This window comes from Petromyzon marinus, chromosome 30, assembly GCF_048934315.1.
Source record: "Petromyzon marinus isolate PM22_M1 ecotype Great Lakes invasive population chromosome 30, UKy_Petmar_22M1.pri1.0, whole genome shotgun sequence".
Classification (NCBI taxonomy): Eukaryota; Metazoa; Chordata; class Hyperoartia; order Petromyzontiformes; family Petromyzontidae; genus Petromyzon; species Petromyzon marinus.
In genome coordinates, this window is record NC_133696.1 from 9,991,277 (window position 1) to 10,006,574 (window position 15,298).

The 15,298-nt window shown below is 50.0% G+C and overlaps 1 long non-coding RNA gene across 9 annotated transcripts in view; it reads right to left on the bottom strand.

The window, feature by feature from the left end:
- The window catches only part of LOC116947599 (uncharacterized), a 49,488-nt gene that overhangs the window by 17,679 nt on the left and 16,511 nt on the right, over positions 1-15,298 (bottom strand). For 5 of the 9 annotated variants that reach the window (XR_012945687.1, XR_012945686.1, XR_012945684.1 and 2 more), the window contains 2 exons: positions 9,050-9,128; positions 618-5,610 (listed from right to left, as the gene is read on the bottom strand). This is a non-coding gene — a long non-coding RNA (uncharacterized LOC116947599). Of the gene's footprint in view, positions 1-617; positions 5,611-9,049; positions 9,157-14,556; positions 14,694-15,298 lie in introns of those variants that run through there. The other 4 variants (XR_012945681.1, XR_012945680.1, XR_012945682.1 and 1 more) reach the window with 4 other exon arrangements.

Here is a 15,298-nt window from a genome sequence, read left to right on the forward strand (position 1 = left end):
CTGGCCCAAACCATAGTAATGTGGAATTTCCATTGTTAGTTCAAGATCTCCGGCAGACATAAGCACGACCCCAAACACTCATTTTGGCAGGCGCACCCTTAGATGTAGCTATTGCCTTGAGCGGCTTGGGAATTAAGCATTTGTAAAATAACTGATAATTGAAATTGGACTGAAATTAAATTTGCGGTGGTGGTGGGTGGTGGGGATAAGCAAACCTGGCACAGGCTGAGAACCCCAAGCAGCGCAAGGGGGTGCTGAATTCTTGAACAAAAATAGAGGGTGCATCGAATGTCAGCTCAAATGCAAATCTTGGTAAAGTCAACAAAATGATTGACATAAAAAAGCCAATTGATCTCTATCTTGTCTGAATATCTTCTCTTATCTCAAGTCATACTTTTGTTTGCGTTTCTCTCATCTCTCATCACATATATCTCTATACAGTCTTAACGACCACCCTTGTTAACGACTAATCGCTTAACGACGGGCCTCCATAGAGCCCAATGTGTAGTGTATAGTAGTGTAGAGTAGTGTAGTGTATAGTAGTGTAGTGTATAGTGTAGTGTATAGTAGTGTAGTGTATAATAGCGTAGTGTGATTCCGGATATACAGTACCCTGGTGTCTACAAACTAAGTTGCCTCTGTGGTAGTAGTTACATTGGAGAAACCAAACGCCATGTCTCGGACCGCATTCGTGAACAAAAAGCAGACCTTAAACACGGTCGGACCAACACCTCGGCCGTGGCAGATCATTGTTATAATTCAGTAGGCTCACATGACATTGACTTCTCCAAGACAGAGGTTCTTTGCAAGCCATCTGGCTACCATTAGAGATTCGTTCATGAGGCTATCCACATATACAAACACAGAGACAATTTCAACCGAGAAGATGGATTCTGGCTTAGCAATCATTGGACGGATTTGATAAACCATTTGGGGTCTTTATTGATTGATCACTCTTAAGGTGGCTTTCAGACCGCATCCATTATTTTTCGTCTCCCCCCTCCTCTTTTCCAAACATAGATGGACTCGTCCATGTGAACAAATAGTCAAATCACTCTCTGTGGTGCTAACATAAAAAAACGCCACTTTTTAAATTTTATTGCTGTGGTTTTCACACCTGATGATGATTGCTTGTGTTGCAGTCGAAACGTCGCGATAATTTTATTGTTTTATATTTTTATTATTTTATTGTTTCCCTACTACGTGACTTTACCGAAAGAACCAAGAATATGAATCCCTGCAGTCACGAAAGCTTTAAATCAAAACAAGCCTTCTGATTGGTACATAACGGGGCCTCAAAGGGGATTGGTTAGAGGCAGGGAAATTGAAGGTGATTGGAGGAGAAATAGAAATGGCGGGAAACGGAGGATGATTGACAGAGAGGTCGGTTGGGATACGTTCGAGAACGTGGAAGGTGATTGGCTGGAGGGAAAGTGGGTCAAGGAACCTTCGAGAAAGGGGCTTGAGGGATATTTCAGAGGGGGGGGGGGGGGGGGAACGCGAGAACTCGAGACGCTTGGAGTGAAGTGACTTCTTGAAGACCGTGTCTCGTGCCTATGGAAATAACGACTCCTATTGTTGAAGACTACTGTGTCGTGTGTCACTACACATATATTGTATTTATATATATCTCTCTCGTCTGTCATCTCACTTGGATTTCATCAATTGAAAGGGGCATCCCCAACATTTTTTGTTTTGCTTAGGGGCCCGCGATGGTCCGGCACCACCACGAACATTCAACAGTCTACTCTTGTCAACTAACATGTCACACGAGGTGTTTTACAATAGACGAGGGGGCACTTTGGTAGTTCCCCTTAAACATTACCGGGCGATTGCGGCTTGTGGACCGACCGCTGTATGACCCCGTGACATCCGATTCAGTGGTGAGCTCTCTCTGACCACAAGGCCACTCTGTAGACTCTGACGCTCATTCGTTAATCCTGCTCACGTGACAATAAATAACACAAGAAAATATATAACAGGCTTTGGGCAGCACCCACAATTGTCAACTTGTCATCGATTAGCTGCGTCGTGGTTCCAAATTGCGCGATTATTCCTGCCACGTGTTCTTGTTGAATGGCGGTGTGTGTGGCACGGTCGGGTGGGCTTGCCACTGTGCAACTGGGATGTCCACGCAACATTAGCTCACTTTGGCCCAGTAAAGACAGCTCAGTAATGCACAGGGTGATTAGAAATCTGAGGCAGCACGAACTTCACCACCATTCAAAGTTATTTGTGGTCTATAACCATACATTATTATAAGCACTCTCTATATATATACTGTGTATACTTATGTTCGGCAGTGAAAACTTTTGAAATTAGATCTTACAAAAACGTTCCCTGTGGTCAAAGTTAAAAGTTTCTCAATATACAAACGAGCAAATGGGGCAGCACTCAACCCTGTTGCATCCATGAGTCATGGATGGAATTTCCACATTCCAATGACACAGCCAGTCTATACTTAAAACAACCACTGTTTACTTCCCAAAAAGTGGTACTTATTTTAATGACCCCAGAAGGAGTAATGAGTTGAGCTCACCCACAGCTTGAACTTTTGACTTTCCATTTGTGGAAATTGTTTTTAAAGGTTTGCTCCAACTTTATAAGAACAAAGTTTACAATAAATCCCCAAGGGAATGTAACGGTGTACACCTCAATGTGCCCGTTGGATATTCGAGGGTGCATGTGGAAACAGACCTTGGAGATAACGTGTTTACTATATTTAGTGTACATTACTTTCCTTAATCTTAGAACATTTAACACAAAGATATGTATATATGCATGTTTATATTTAACACTCCTCCTGTGTCCAGGATATAGATTAGTTAGCGGTTTAGCAGGGCTCACAATCACGAGGTCACGGGGTTCAAATCTAAAGCAAGGTTGACTAAGCGCCTTATCTGTTTGGGCTGAATAACTCGATAAACGATCATTTGCAGATGACCAACTCACCCGGAATTCTGCGCACCAATGTCATCACATCTGGGAGGCCAAGCAGGATGGAGCCCGCACAGTGCTTGGATGGGCGACCATCATGCATATTATACAGATGCAGTAGGCGTTGTGGGCAACGGAGGGCAGTAGAGGGCAGTGCATACAAATCCACGATTGTTCTGCACCCTCTTAAACAACCTCAATCCACAATTACCAACGTGGTGGTCAGCCCGCAAGTTGTAGGGGAAGCCCCTCATCCAGCAGTTGATTGACAATTGGGCTGCGTGTGATTCATGTAATATATAAATAGTTAGGGCAGTCCTCGGCTTACGATCGGGTTACGGTCCAGAGAGCCGTTCGGAAGACGATTTGTTCGTATCTCAGAACTCAATGTGTTAATTGTACAGTACATATTCTCAATGTTATAAAATATGTTATCGTCCAACAAAGGGAAGCATTGTTAAACTCATAAATAAGAAATATTGCACATTTGCATGTAACATAAAATGAAGTAACATGAAAAGAAAAACGTTTTATTTTCTCTTACCTTGAGTCCTGATGTTGGCTTGCTTGTCGGAAGGGGAGTGCATCACCCTGGATGCTGGGACTCATTACATCTCGCAGAGAATCGCTCCGCCAAACAAAGTAGTCCCGCGGTTCGGCTCGTAAGTACGACTGAACGCGCACAACCTACATACGGGCGTATGTTGAACTTCTTTCGCACCGTACGTGGCCAACCGTACTGCACAGTAGATCGTCAGGTCTCGTGTGGTGCGTAAGAACGTGGGTACTCCCCCCTTTAAGAATGCCCGGGCAGCGTGGAAGAGTAGACCAATTACCCTCCAGAGGTGGGCCCTCTTGCGCTTCTGCCATTGGAGGGCCTTCTACCAGCAGTGGCGTGAACAAGCAATTGCAGTGCCGCCCCCTTTAACTTCAAACAATATATTCATTTTATTTTTCAACCATCGAGTGAAAAACACGCCATGAACATTCTAACATTCAACTCTTTCTTAAAATTGCTATTGTTGAAATTCAATCGCAAACTCAGATGGGGGTGGCGGGGGGGGGAAGTGAAATACCAGGTGCCCCCGGTAAAAGAAAAATCCTTGCAAGATGAGCCGTTAAACTCGCGAAACGGTGAATCTTGTTTTGCTAAATTAAGCGTCCGCTTCTGAGAATTTCTAGGGACTCTGCGTGAGTGTGAGGCAGCGTGTGTGGCCGGCTGGTTCTCTCTGTTGTCTTAATCTCCCTCACGTTCACCCTGCCCGTGGCTGCAGGCTGAAAGGCAAATTTATGGTTCATCTCTCTCCAGGAATTTCCCTAACTTCTCAGGGCTGTCATCACTTTACAGCAGCACAACAAGTCAACTCACAAGGCACTATTATACGATAGTTGTATTAATGATCTGCTGCTGGGGCAGTAAGGGGAATTCCGTGTGGGAGGATTGTGTGTGTGCGCGCGCGCACGCGTGTGTGTGTTTGTGTGTGTGTGTGGGGAGCGGTGGTGCAGTGGTTAGCGCGCTGCACTGCACGAACCTGGAGGCTAGAGTTCGATTCCCGCTCACGGCAAACGCCAGTGACGAACATCTGAACCGGTCCTGGGCCTCCTCCCCTAGGTCGACTCGGCCTCAAATGAGTACCTGGTCGCGGTGTGTAAACATCGCCACTGGGGGAGACAAAGGCGGCCGGGCGTGGTGCTGGCCACCCACCCCCTCGCGGGCCGCTGCCGGCGCTAGCCCCAACAGTCTGTTCAGGCTACACGGAGGATCTTGGTCTTTGAATGCAAGGAGGGCTCTGCGCTACTTTCAACAAAGGGCCAACAAAACCGCACGAACTATATCATGAAGTCACCTCCTCGTGGCGAACGGACCTCGACATTGGCACACACACACAGATCTTCTTAGCTCGCTTGGCTGATGGCAGAAGCAGAGCAACGACTACACTTTCACATGCACGTGGTCAGTACTCGCGTCAGGAGTAGCGGGGTGTCCACGTATCGACGTGATGTCTCCTTCATTTTTCTTGGGGCGTCAGGACATCAAAGTTGCACGTTCCCATTATATGTCATTATATGTCATTATATGACCCGACGTTCTATAGATATGCTGGGCCCTGCCATAGTAACGGGGAGTTTGTCAGCACTGGCTCCGAGGCCCCCATCCATCCATCCCACACTTGTTCGATCACGGAGACGACGCGACTTAAAACAATTACTATTAATTTTTTATTTAAAGCTTTCGTGACTGCAGGGATTCATATTCTTGGTTCTTTCGGTAATGTCACGTAGAAGGGAAACAAAATAATAAAAATATAAAACAATACAATTCTCACGACGTTTCGACTGCAACATAAGCAATCATCATCAGGTGTGAAAACCACAGCAAGAAAATTTGAAAAAAGTGGCTACTTTTTTTCAAATTTTCTTGCTGTGGTTTGAAAAATAGTGGCCAATTTGAAAGTGGCCACTTGGTGTGGTTTTCACACCTGATGATGATTGCTTGTGTTGCAGTCGAAACGTCGTGAGAATTTTATTGTTTTATATTTTTACTATTTAATTGTTTCCCAATTCTAATTAATATTTGCGCAGCCCTCCGCTGTACAAATCGAACAAAAGGCGCCGATGAAAGGGAGATGGGCATCGTGAGAACCACTGCGCGTGCGGATTGAGCCATCGACCCTGATGACAAAACAACAACAACAATACAGTTCCAGTGGCTGCCCGACTGGGCCGTGCGGCCAGCTGCCCGTAACCGTGTTGTGATTGTAACGTGGTTTGTTTTTTAGGCGAGCAGCACTACGATGGAACAGCTGCCTCTATTAAAACAACAACAGCAGCAGCAGCAGCGCTCCCGCTAGTGGAAGGCCGATGAGTAGGAGAGCAGCAGTAAGAAATAGAACAAAACAAAAACATGCGTTCGGACATCTCTGCCAGAGGCCACCCCGCGTATTCGCGTCTCCAAGTTTAGCCAAGCTCCCCCCCCCCCACCCCCAGTCCCCCATCTCCCCTGACCCCCGTCAACTGGAAACAACAGAGAGCAGCAGAATGAGGGTAATCGCTTCGAGTGCAAACCCACAAAGATAGATGCCTCGTCGTTCTCCCTTGCCAGATTTTAGCGGTGCTGGCATTCACGTGTTCTGTATTGTACTCGGCGTGAAGTGCCAACTTTGGAGTAGAGAGAGAGAGACATAGAGACCAGCATGTTGGCGCTCATCTGATTTCTACCGGAAGAACATGAATCGTGATGAGCAGCATCAGCGGCTGTGGTCAATCCACCGCTGGATAAAGCCTCATCACCCCCACCCACCCATCCAGACCACCGCCATGTCTCACAGTCCTGCACGCGAGCAAATTCCATCACTCCAATTTGTCGGGAGATGTCCCCTCGGACGCGTTCGATTCCTTATGTATGCATGCTCAATTTCTTTCACACCGTACGTAGCCAACCGCGCTAATCGTAAATGCGAATGATCAGTGTGCGGTCCGAGCCTCAAGGCCGATGTCCAGATTGGGCGAGGGCAGTTCGTGAAATAAAAAAAAAACTCCTAAATGTACGTGGTGTGTTTACCGTGGTGTTTACCGTTGTGTTTAGCGTGGTGTTTACCGTTGTGTTTACCGTGGCGTGTTTACCGTGGTGTGTTTACCGTGGTGTATTTACCGTGGTGTATTTACCGTGGTCTGTTTACCGTCGTGTTTACCCTGGTGTGTTTACCGTGGTGTGTTTAGCGTGGTGTATTTACTGTGGCGTGTTTACCGGGGTGTATTTACCGTGGTGTATTTACCGTGTCGTGTTTACCGTCGTGTTTACCGTGGTGTTTACCATGGTGTATTTACCGTGGCGTGTTTACCGTGGTGTTTACCGTGGTGTGTTTACCGTGGTGTTTACCATGGTGTATTTACCGTGGCGTGTTTACCGTGGTGTTTACCGTGGTGTGTTTACCGTGGTGTTTACCATGGTGTGTTTACCGTGGTGTATTTACCGTGGTGTATTTACCGTGGTGTGTTTACCGTGGTGTGTTTACCGTGGTGTTTACCGTGGTGTGTTTACCGTGGCGTGTTTACCGTGGTGTATTTACCGTGGTGTTTACCGTGGTATGTTTACCGTGGCGTGTTTACCGTGGTGTTTACCATGGTGTGTTTACCGTGGTGTGTTTACCGTGGTATGTTTACCGTGGCGTGTTTACCGTGGTGTTTACCGTGGCGTGTTTACCGTGGTGTTTACCATGGTGTGTTTACCGTGGTGTTTACCATGGTGTGTTTACCGTGGTGTTTACCGTGGTGTATTTACCGTGGTGTGTTTACCGTGGCGTGTTTACCGTGGTGTTTACCATGGTGTGTTTACCGTGGTGTGTTTACCGTGGTGTGTTTACCGTGGCGTGTTTACCGTGGTGTTTACCGTGGTGTTTACCGTGGTGTGTTTACCGTGGCGTGTTTACCGTGGTGTGTTTACCATGGTGTATTTACCGTGGTGTGTTTACCGTGGTGTGTTTACCGTGGTGTGTTTACCGTGGTGTTTACCGTGGTATGTTTACCGTGGTGTGTTTACCGTGGTGTGTTTACCGTGGTGTTTACCGTGGTGTATTTAGTGTGGTGTTTACCGTGGTGTGTTTACCGTGGTGTGTTTACCGTGGTGTGTTTAGTGTGGTGTTTACCGTGGTGTGTTATCGTGGTGTGTTTACCGTGGTGTTTACCGTGGCGTGTTTACCGTGGTGTGTTTACCGTGGTGTGTTTACCGTGGCGTGTTTACCGTAGTGTGTTTACCGTGGTGTGTTTAGAGTGGTGTGTTTAGAGTGGTGTGTTTACCGTGGTGTGTTTACCGTGGCGTGTTTACCGGTGTGTTTACCGAGCACTCGCACGCTGGAAGGCCGAGCACGTGCGTAAGTTAACAGTTTAGCTGCGCTCGCCTGCCCAGCCGTGGGTAGTACCCACCCGGCCACAGTCGTGGGCATCCCTGCAGAGTCTGAAGTGGTTGTAGGGGTGGCGTGTCCGCTTGCGTCCCCCAGCCCACTCGTTAATTCCCTCCCTCTCTAACCTCCCACTCTCCACACCACCCACCGCCAACCACCCACCCACCGCACCCCATCCGGCTGATATCCAATGTGTGTGTTTTTATACCCAAAACATAAGCTCAGCCCTCCACCCCCTGCATGCACATCCCACCGATCCCGACAGGAGCGTGCAGGCTGCCCAATTTCCATCTTGCCTGCTCCCACGATCTCACCGCTCGCCCTCTCACCGCTCGCTCACACTCACCGCTCTGTCTCACTCACCGCTCTGTCTCTCTCACCGCTCGCTCACTCACCGCTCGCTCACTCACCGCTCGCTCACTCACCGCTCGCTCACTCACCGCTCGCTCTCTCACCGCTCGCTCTCTCACCGCTCGCTCTCTCACCGCTCGCTCTCTCACCGCTCGCTCACTCACCGCTCGCTCACTCACCGCTCGCTCACTCACCACTCTGTCTCTCACCGCTCTCTCTCACCGCTCGCCCTCTCACCGCTCGCTCACTCACCGCTCGCTCTCTCACCGCTCGCTCTCTCACCGCTCGCTCTCTCACGACTCGCTCTCTCACTGCTCCGCTCGCTCGCTCGCTCGCTCACTCACCGCTCACTCTCTCTCACCGCTCGCTCGCTCACCGCTCGCTCTCACTCACCGCTCACTCTCTCTCACCGCTCACTCTCCCTCACCGCTCGCTCTCTCACCGCTCCGCTCGCTCACTCACCGCTCACTCTCACTCACCGCTCGCTCTCTCACCGCTCTGCTCGCTCACTCACCGCTCGCTCTCAATCACCGCTCGCTCTCTCACCGCTCGCTCACTCACCGCTCTCTCTCACTCACCGCTCGCTCTCACTCAACGCTCGCTCACTCACCGCACTCTCTCTCACCGCTCTCTCTCTCACCGCTCGCTCTCTCACCGCTCGCTCGCTCACCACTCGCTCTCACTCACCGCTCGCTCTCTCACCGCTCCGCTCGCTCACTCACCGCTCGCTCTCACCGCTCGCTCATTCACCGCTCGCTCACTCACCGCTCGCTCTCACTCACCGCTCGCTCTCTCACCGCTCCGCTCGCTCACTCACCGCTCGCTCTCACCGCTCGCTCATTCACCGCTTGCTCACTCACCGCTCGCTCTCTCCATCGCCTCGTCTCTTCACCCTTGGCTCGTCTTTTCCTTCTGCTTCTCCGTGCTCCATCCCTTTGCCTTCACAGAATCAGATGATGTGTCTTTACTGGAGAAATCCGATGTTCAGTCGGGGCGGAGCAGAGCGTCACAACAACAAACAGTACAAAAAACACGATACGAGTCCAAAGTATAAAGGTAAATAAATTACTTTATAAAATGTATATATGTAACTAAAACTCAACTATATATCTATGTTTGTGTCTTATCGGGTAAGGCCCACTGAGCTTTATAGCTCTTTTCCAAAAGCGACCTGACCACAAATGATAGCTCAACGAAGTGGCTTATCACGTGGAAATTTATAGCAACAAAATAATCACACGCCCGCAAAGACGATGATCCCCACGTATAGCCAGAAAGGACTTTTGGGGTAAGCGCTGTTAGCGAGTAGCACCTATGAAAGCCAGCACGGCACACGAGGGGGTGGGTGGCCAGCACCATGCTCGGCCGCCTTTGTCTCCCTTGTGAGACAAACACACACACACATACGAGCACACCCATGCAAACACAAAGATCCTTCTCGCCACATGTGCTGTAAGGCCGATGATGTTCTACGTAGGGTTGTCGTCAGTGCCGGATTAAGCTAGTGCGGGGCCTGTAGCACGTGATGTTATGAAGGGGCCCTAAATAAATAAATAAACACGTAAATATTAAAACACTATTTTTTTTACTTGCATAGTAACGTAATTGTATTTATTAATTTGCTATACAGCCAGATAATACGACAAATCGCTAACTTTAAAGACCCAGTCATTCATAAAAGTTAAAGGCGGTATAGTACTATAGTAATAGAGCAAGTGCAGAATCACTGAACCGGAATTGATAACTTGAAAGCATTTAGCGCGGTTCCCTTGAAAGTGCGGGGCCCGTAGCTACTACACATGTAGCTACTACTACATATGTAGCTACTACACATGTAGCTACTACATATGTAGCTACTTGTGTAGCTACATGTGTAGTAGTGTAGCTACTTGTGTAGCTACTTATGTAGTAGCTACTACATGTAGCTACTACATATGTAGCTATTACACATGTAGCTACTTGTGTAGCTACATGTGTAGTAGTGTAGCTACTTATGTAGTAGCTACTACACATGTAGCTACTACTACATATGTAGTAGTTACTACATGTAGCTACTACATATGTAGCTATTACACATGTAGCTACTTGTGTAGCTAACATGTGTAGTAGTGTAGCTACTTATGTAGTAGCTACTACATATGTAGCTACTACTACATATGTAGCTACTACATGTAGCTACTTGTGTAGCTACATATGTAGCTACAACATATGTAGCTACTTGTGTAGCTACATATGTAGTAGCTACATATGTAGCTACTACATATGTAGCTACTACTACACATGTAGCTACTATACATGTAGCTACATGTGTAGTAGCTACATGTGTCACTACTCTTGCTACTAGGAGAATCCGGCACTGGGTGTCGTGGCGGTACTGCCCAACTCTCCGATGTGTTTGTTTAGTTGTACCGCGTGCTGTTCGGCACGATGTCCGACGTTCCGATCCCCGCGCGGCGAGCTTCATTCAGGAATCGAATGTGTCCGGCGTTGTTTTTTTTTACTCCACGTGCTCGAAGCAAACTATTTCGCGCTGCTTACCAAGAGCTGGGAGCGACAAGTCAGGCCACCATGCCGATCAACGCGCGACACAACTCGAAATGCACAATTGGAGAGAGAGAGCGAGCGAGTTGAGTGAACACCTAACCCAGACCACCATGGCACAGGCGGCAGTGTGACCTCCACTACGCCCGGCTGCCACCTGACTCCTCAGTGTTTGTAATTCTTCTTTCGTATGGCTGCTGATGCAGAGCAACAGCTGAAGCAATTGGCGGGACCCCGGGGTCCCATCACTGCCCCCGGGGGTGGGAAAACCCGTGTAGCGACACGAGTCTTGCTGCCTTACCGACAACAACAAAACTAGCGGTCAATCGATTGGTCTCGTCGAGAGCTACTCGGGGACACTAAGTTTCGTAAAAAGTTGAAAAATTACATAAACACGTTCAATTCACTGCCTGGGAGGGGCGGTGGTGGGGTTCGCCTTGGCAAAGAAGCTGAGGATCGACGTCTGACCGGAGGGCGACTGCGGCGGACGCCCCCCGGGGCTTGCGTTTGGCCGGTGGGGTGGCGCCCATCGTGTTGATCGCTGCCTGCTGCTGCTGCTGGCGCTTGTTGGCGTGAGTCTGGGCGGGCGGCGCGTTGCTGTCGGGGTCACGAGTGGGGCGGACTGAAGAAAAATAATAATAATTATTGACCTGATTTTTGCGGGTCCCCGGGGTCCCGCAAAATGATTCAGCTACAATTTCACATTCAGGTAGCCGCGTTGGGAGGAGCGGAGCAGCGTATCGCTGTGATTTCTCATTCGTATTTGTACCGCGCTTGTGTTTACAGACGGAGCCACTTGCAGTTGGCTTGGAGCAGCAGGCCCAGGTTCAGATATCACTTCAGCTGGAATTGTAGCACAATGCAGGAACGGCTTGCACACACGCACACCATGAATGTGTCTGGATCACAACAAGCACCAAGCGGCATCGCTTCACTTGATTCGGCCGTACTCTGAGCAGTTACAAAGCTTCAAGAAGGTATCACTCGAAACGTCCCAGTCGACAACCGTGCATGCACGCACACACGTGCGCCTGAAAACTCAATTCTGTCGCACGAAGACAGATCCGCTCCTTGGCTCTTGTAGACTGTTGTGCTGCTGTTGGTGCGAGCGCCGATTTGAGGCCACGATGGACGAACTCCTGGGGCGGCTGCTGTCGCTACCACAAGGCACGCTTAAGTCATCTTCGTTTTTCACCGTGCTGACGTTGACCGCGAGGCTGCACGAGACGCTCACTTTAGGCCGAGCCAACCCAAGGGATGCCCAAGACAGTTTTGGATTTCAATTTTCACTGATGTGCATGGCCAGGAATTGAACCTCGGGTCACTGCTGGGCTCACTGTACCCCCTGGTAATCACCCGCACCACTGCTATCCACAACAAAGGCAACGATTCCCCATATAGCCTTAACAAACTGTAAGGGCAAGTGCTGTTAGCGAGCACCTATGAAGGCCAGAAGGGTACACGAGGGTGTGGGTGGCCAGCACCACGCCCGGGCTACCCACACGTACACACGCACACACACGTGCGCATGTTGTACTGCAACCGAGAGAACGTGAATCTATTCATGCATTCAACCATTAAATCAGTCTGTCAGGGCCCACTATTTACCAGCCACAAATTCCGAAGAGATTCACTCTATATTTTGCAATGGTTACCTAGGTGACTTGAGCCTTAATATGGAGAGTCATTACAGTGTGAAATGTGAAGTTTTAGTGATGACCCTGGCCTAAAATGGCATTGTGGCAGAACACTTGGCTCACAAGTGGATAGCTGTAAGTTGCACTTTATTTAGCGCGCGGTTACAATTTAGTTTGCTCAGGCGGTGTTAGCCGCCGAGGTCGTGAAGGGTTGCTTCGTCTCATTCCTGCTGCACTGTGCCCCCGGTACCGGCTATCCGTTCTGCTATGATGTGCACCGATGCTGAGTATATCGAGGGCGATATTGGCACGGACAATAAATATTTAAGGCCAAAACAGGAAGGATTCTTCACAATCCTGGCTAAACGCCTGATGAAGCTCGTTGTAATCACCAGCGAAACGTCGTACTCGAATTGTAAATGCGGTGGGTTTACTTATCCAATACACCGGTGTGCTGAAGTAGTCACGAATTGGCACGTTTTGGTTACGCGACAAGCCTCGCTAATTGGCTGTGTTTGGCGGTGGCGGGTTTAAGGACATTTATATTAAAATCATTACAAGGTCAATACAATCAGTACCGCTTTGTGGGAAGTTCACGGTACCTGTCCAGAGCGCACAGAAGGATTGACCCTGGCGTGGTCTGCCACTGACTCCGTGCCATCAATGGAGAGGAGCACCTGCCCAATGCTTACCCCACGTTTTTATTTTTTTTACAAGGTAAGTCCCACTGAGCTATATAGCTCTTTTTTCAGAAGCGACCTGGTCGTCACAAATGATAGCCAAACGAAGCGGCTTATCGCGTGGAAATGTATAGCAACAGTCGAATACTCTAAACGCGTGACGTTCATTCTAAAGGTGGAGGGATAAACAGGACGCGGAGAAAAATGCACGTGACCACGGGGAGGACACGCAAACTCCAAATGTACAACAGGCGTCAGGTCGGGATCGAACCCACAACCTCCTGTATATCAGGCGAGGTAGTTAACATTTCGCCACCCTGCCACCAAACCAGTGTCCGGTGTCAATAATGTTACACACATGTGGTGACACACACGCTCGCACACGTTCCGGATTATAAGACGCACCCCAAACTCTTTCTTTAATACACAGGGGAAAGAAGCACGTCTTACAATCCGGAGAATACCGCATTTAAAGCTGAGAGATATTTGTGACTGTTACACAGATGTCGCCCGCTTGTGGATGATGTCACAGGCTCTGTAACAGAGACACTTCTCTCCAAACAGCCAACACACTTCGGTAATATCTGGATGATGGTGGTGGTTGTGGCAGGTACCACCTTGTGCAGTGCAGGATGATGTGAGTGGGGGGGGGGGGGTGAGAGCCCCCCCTCGCCCCGCTTTACAAATAATTTTAAGTCACTTTAGCGAATGAGCATCGCAGTCTTTGCTCACGTAATGGCATAGGGGGTGTTGAGAGTTAGGGCAGTCGGTCACAGCAGATGAAAGCAGACCGTATCGTTTACTCATTCTGTGCAGCGTTGAACATTTGTTTAAACTTCGTGTAACATTGCCTGTGCCGTGCTCCCCACTCGGTCGTTGTTCGCCCCCTCTCCCCCCCCACCCATGCCTCCCCCCCCGCCCCCCCTGTAAACAAAGATCACGCTACAGGGGGCTGACCTTGTGGGAAGTTCAACAGTCGTAGGCCTATGGACATCCTGGCCCCGCGTCATAGCAATGTGGAATTTCCACCACTGCGCTCAAGGCCGCCAAAGCCAACTCCTCGATGCTTCGTTGGGCGAGGGAGATGCCATTGCCACTTAGTACAAAGACAAGGATATCCCCGCCCCCCCCCCCCCCATATAGCCTTAACGGACTATTGGGGCAAGTGCTGCGAGCGAGCACCTATGGAAGCCGGAACGGCTCACGAGGGGGTGGGTGGCCAGCACCGCGCCGGACCGCTTTTGTCTCCCCAGTGGCGATGTTTTTACACACCGAGCCAGACACTCATTTGAGGCTGAGTCGACCTAGGGGAGGCCCAGGACCGGTTCAGATAATCGCCACCGCCGTTGACCGTGAGCGGGAATCGAACCCGTGTCCGCCGAGTTTGCAGCGCGGTGCGCTAACCGATGCACCGCCGCTCCCCACTGCCGCCCAGTAACGCACGCACACAGGCAGCACGTCAACACAGACGGGCCGTGTGATCTCACGTGAAGTCAGTTTGTCGCTTACAGGCTGCGCGGCCGTGCTGTGATGCCATAGCCGGCGCACGTTGTTCGATCGCAGCGGTGTGGCTGTGTGGAGAGGGCCCCGTGCCAGCTGGGTGAGAGGCTGCGCCGATGCTTTATCGCCGGTGGTCGCCAACACGGCTGTGTGGGTGAAGGAGGGTGGGAGGCACACGCGACTGTTGCTTTGGCGTACGCGTGAGTTTGTCTGTGTGCCGCACTGCGCGTGCCCGTCGCTTGACACGGCTGGCAATCCAGCCGTGTCAAGCGACGGTGTGGTCAGCGTGCCCGGCCACTTGAGTCCCGGTTGCACCGCGTTGGTGGCTGGGCTCTTGCCACCACCACCACCACCACCTGGACATTACCGATGGTTGGGCTCTTGCCACCACCACCACCACCTTAACGACCTTGGAAGTACGCGTATCGTGTAATTGGTCGAGACGAGGATCCCCTGATCACGCTTTAAGTTCGCGACCACGGCACTGGGCGCCACAGTGTCTAGGAGATGTTAACTACCTCGCCTGGTATACAGGAGGTCGTGTATATTTTGAGTTTGCGGTGTCTCTCTCCCCGTGGTATTCGCGTGGATTTTTTATCTGGATCCCGCCCCCCCCCCGCCCCTCCACATTTAGAATCAACATCACGCCTTTCGAGTATTTGGCTGTTGCCACGTGATGAGAGGCCACTGCGTCGAGCTATCATTTGTGATAGCCAGGTCGCTTCTCGAAAAAAGAGCTCTCCAGCTCAGT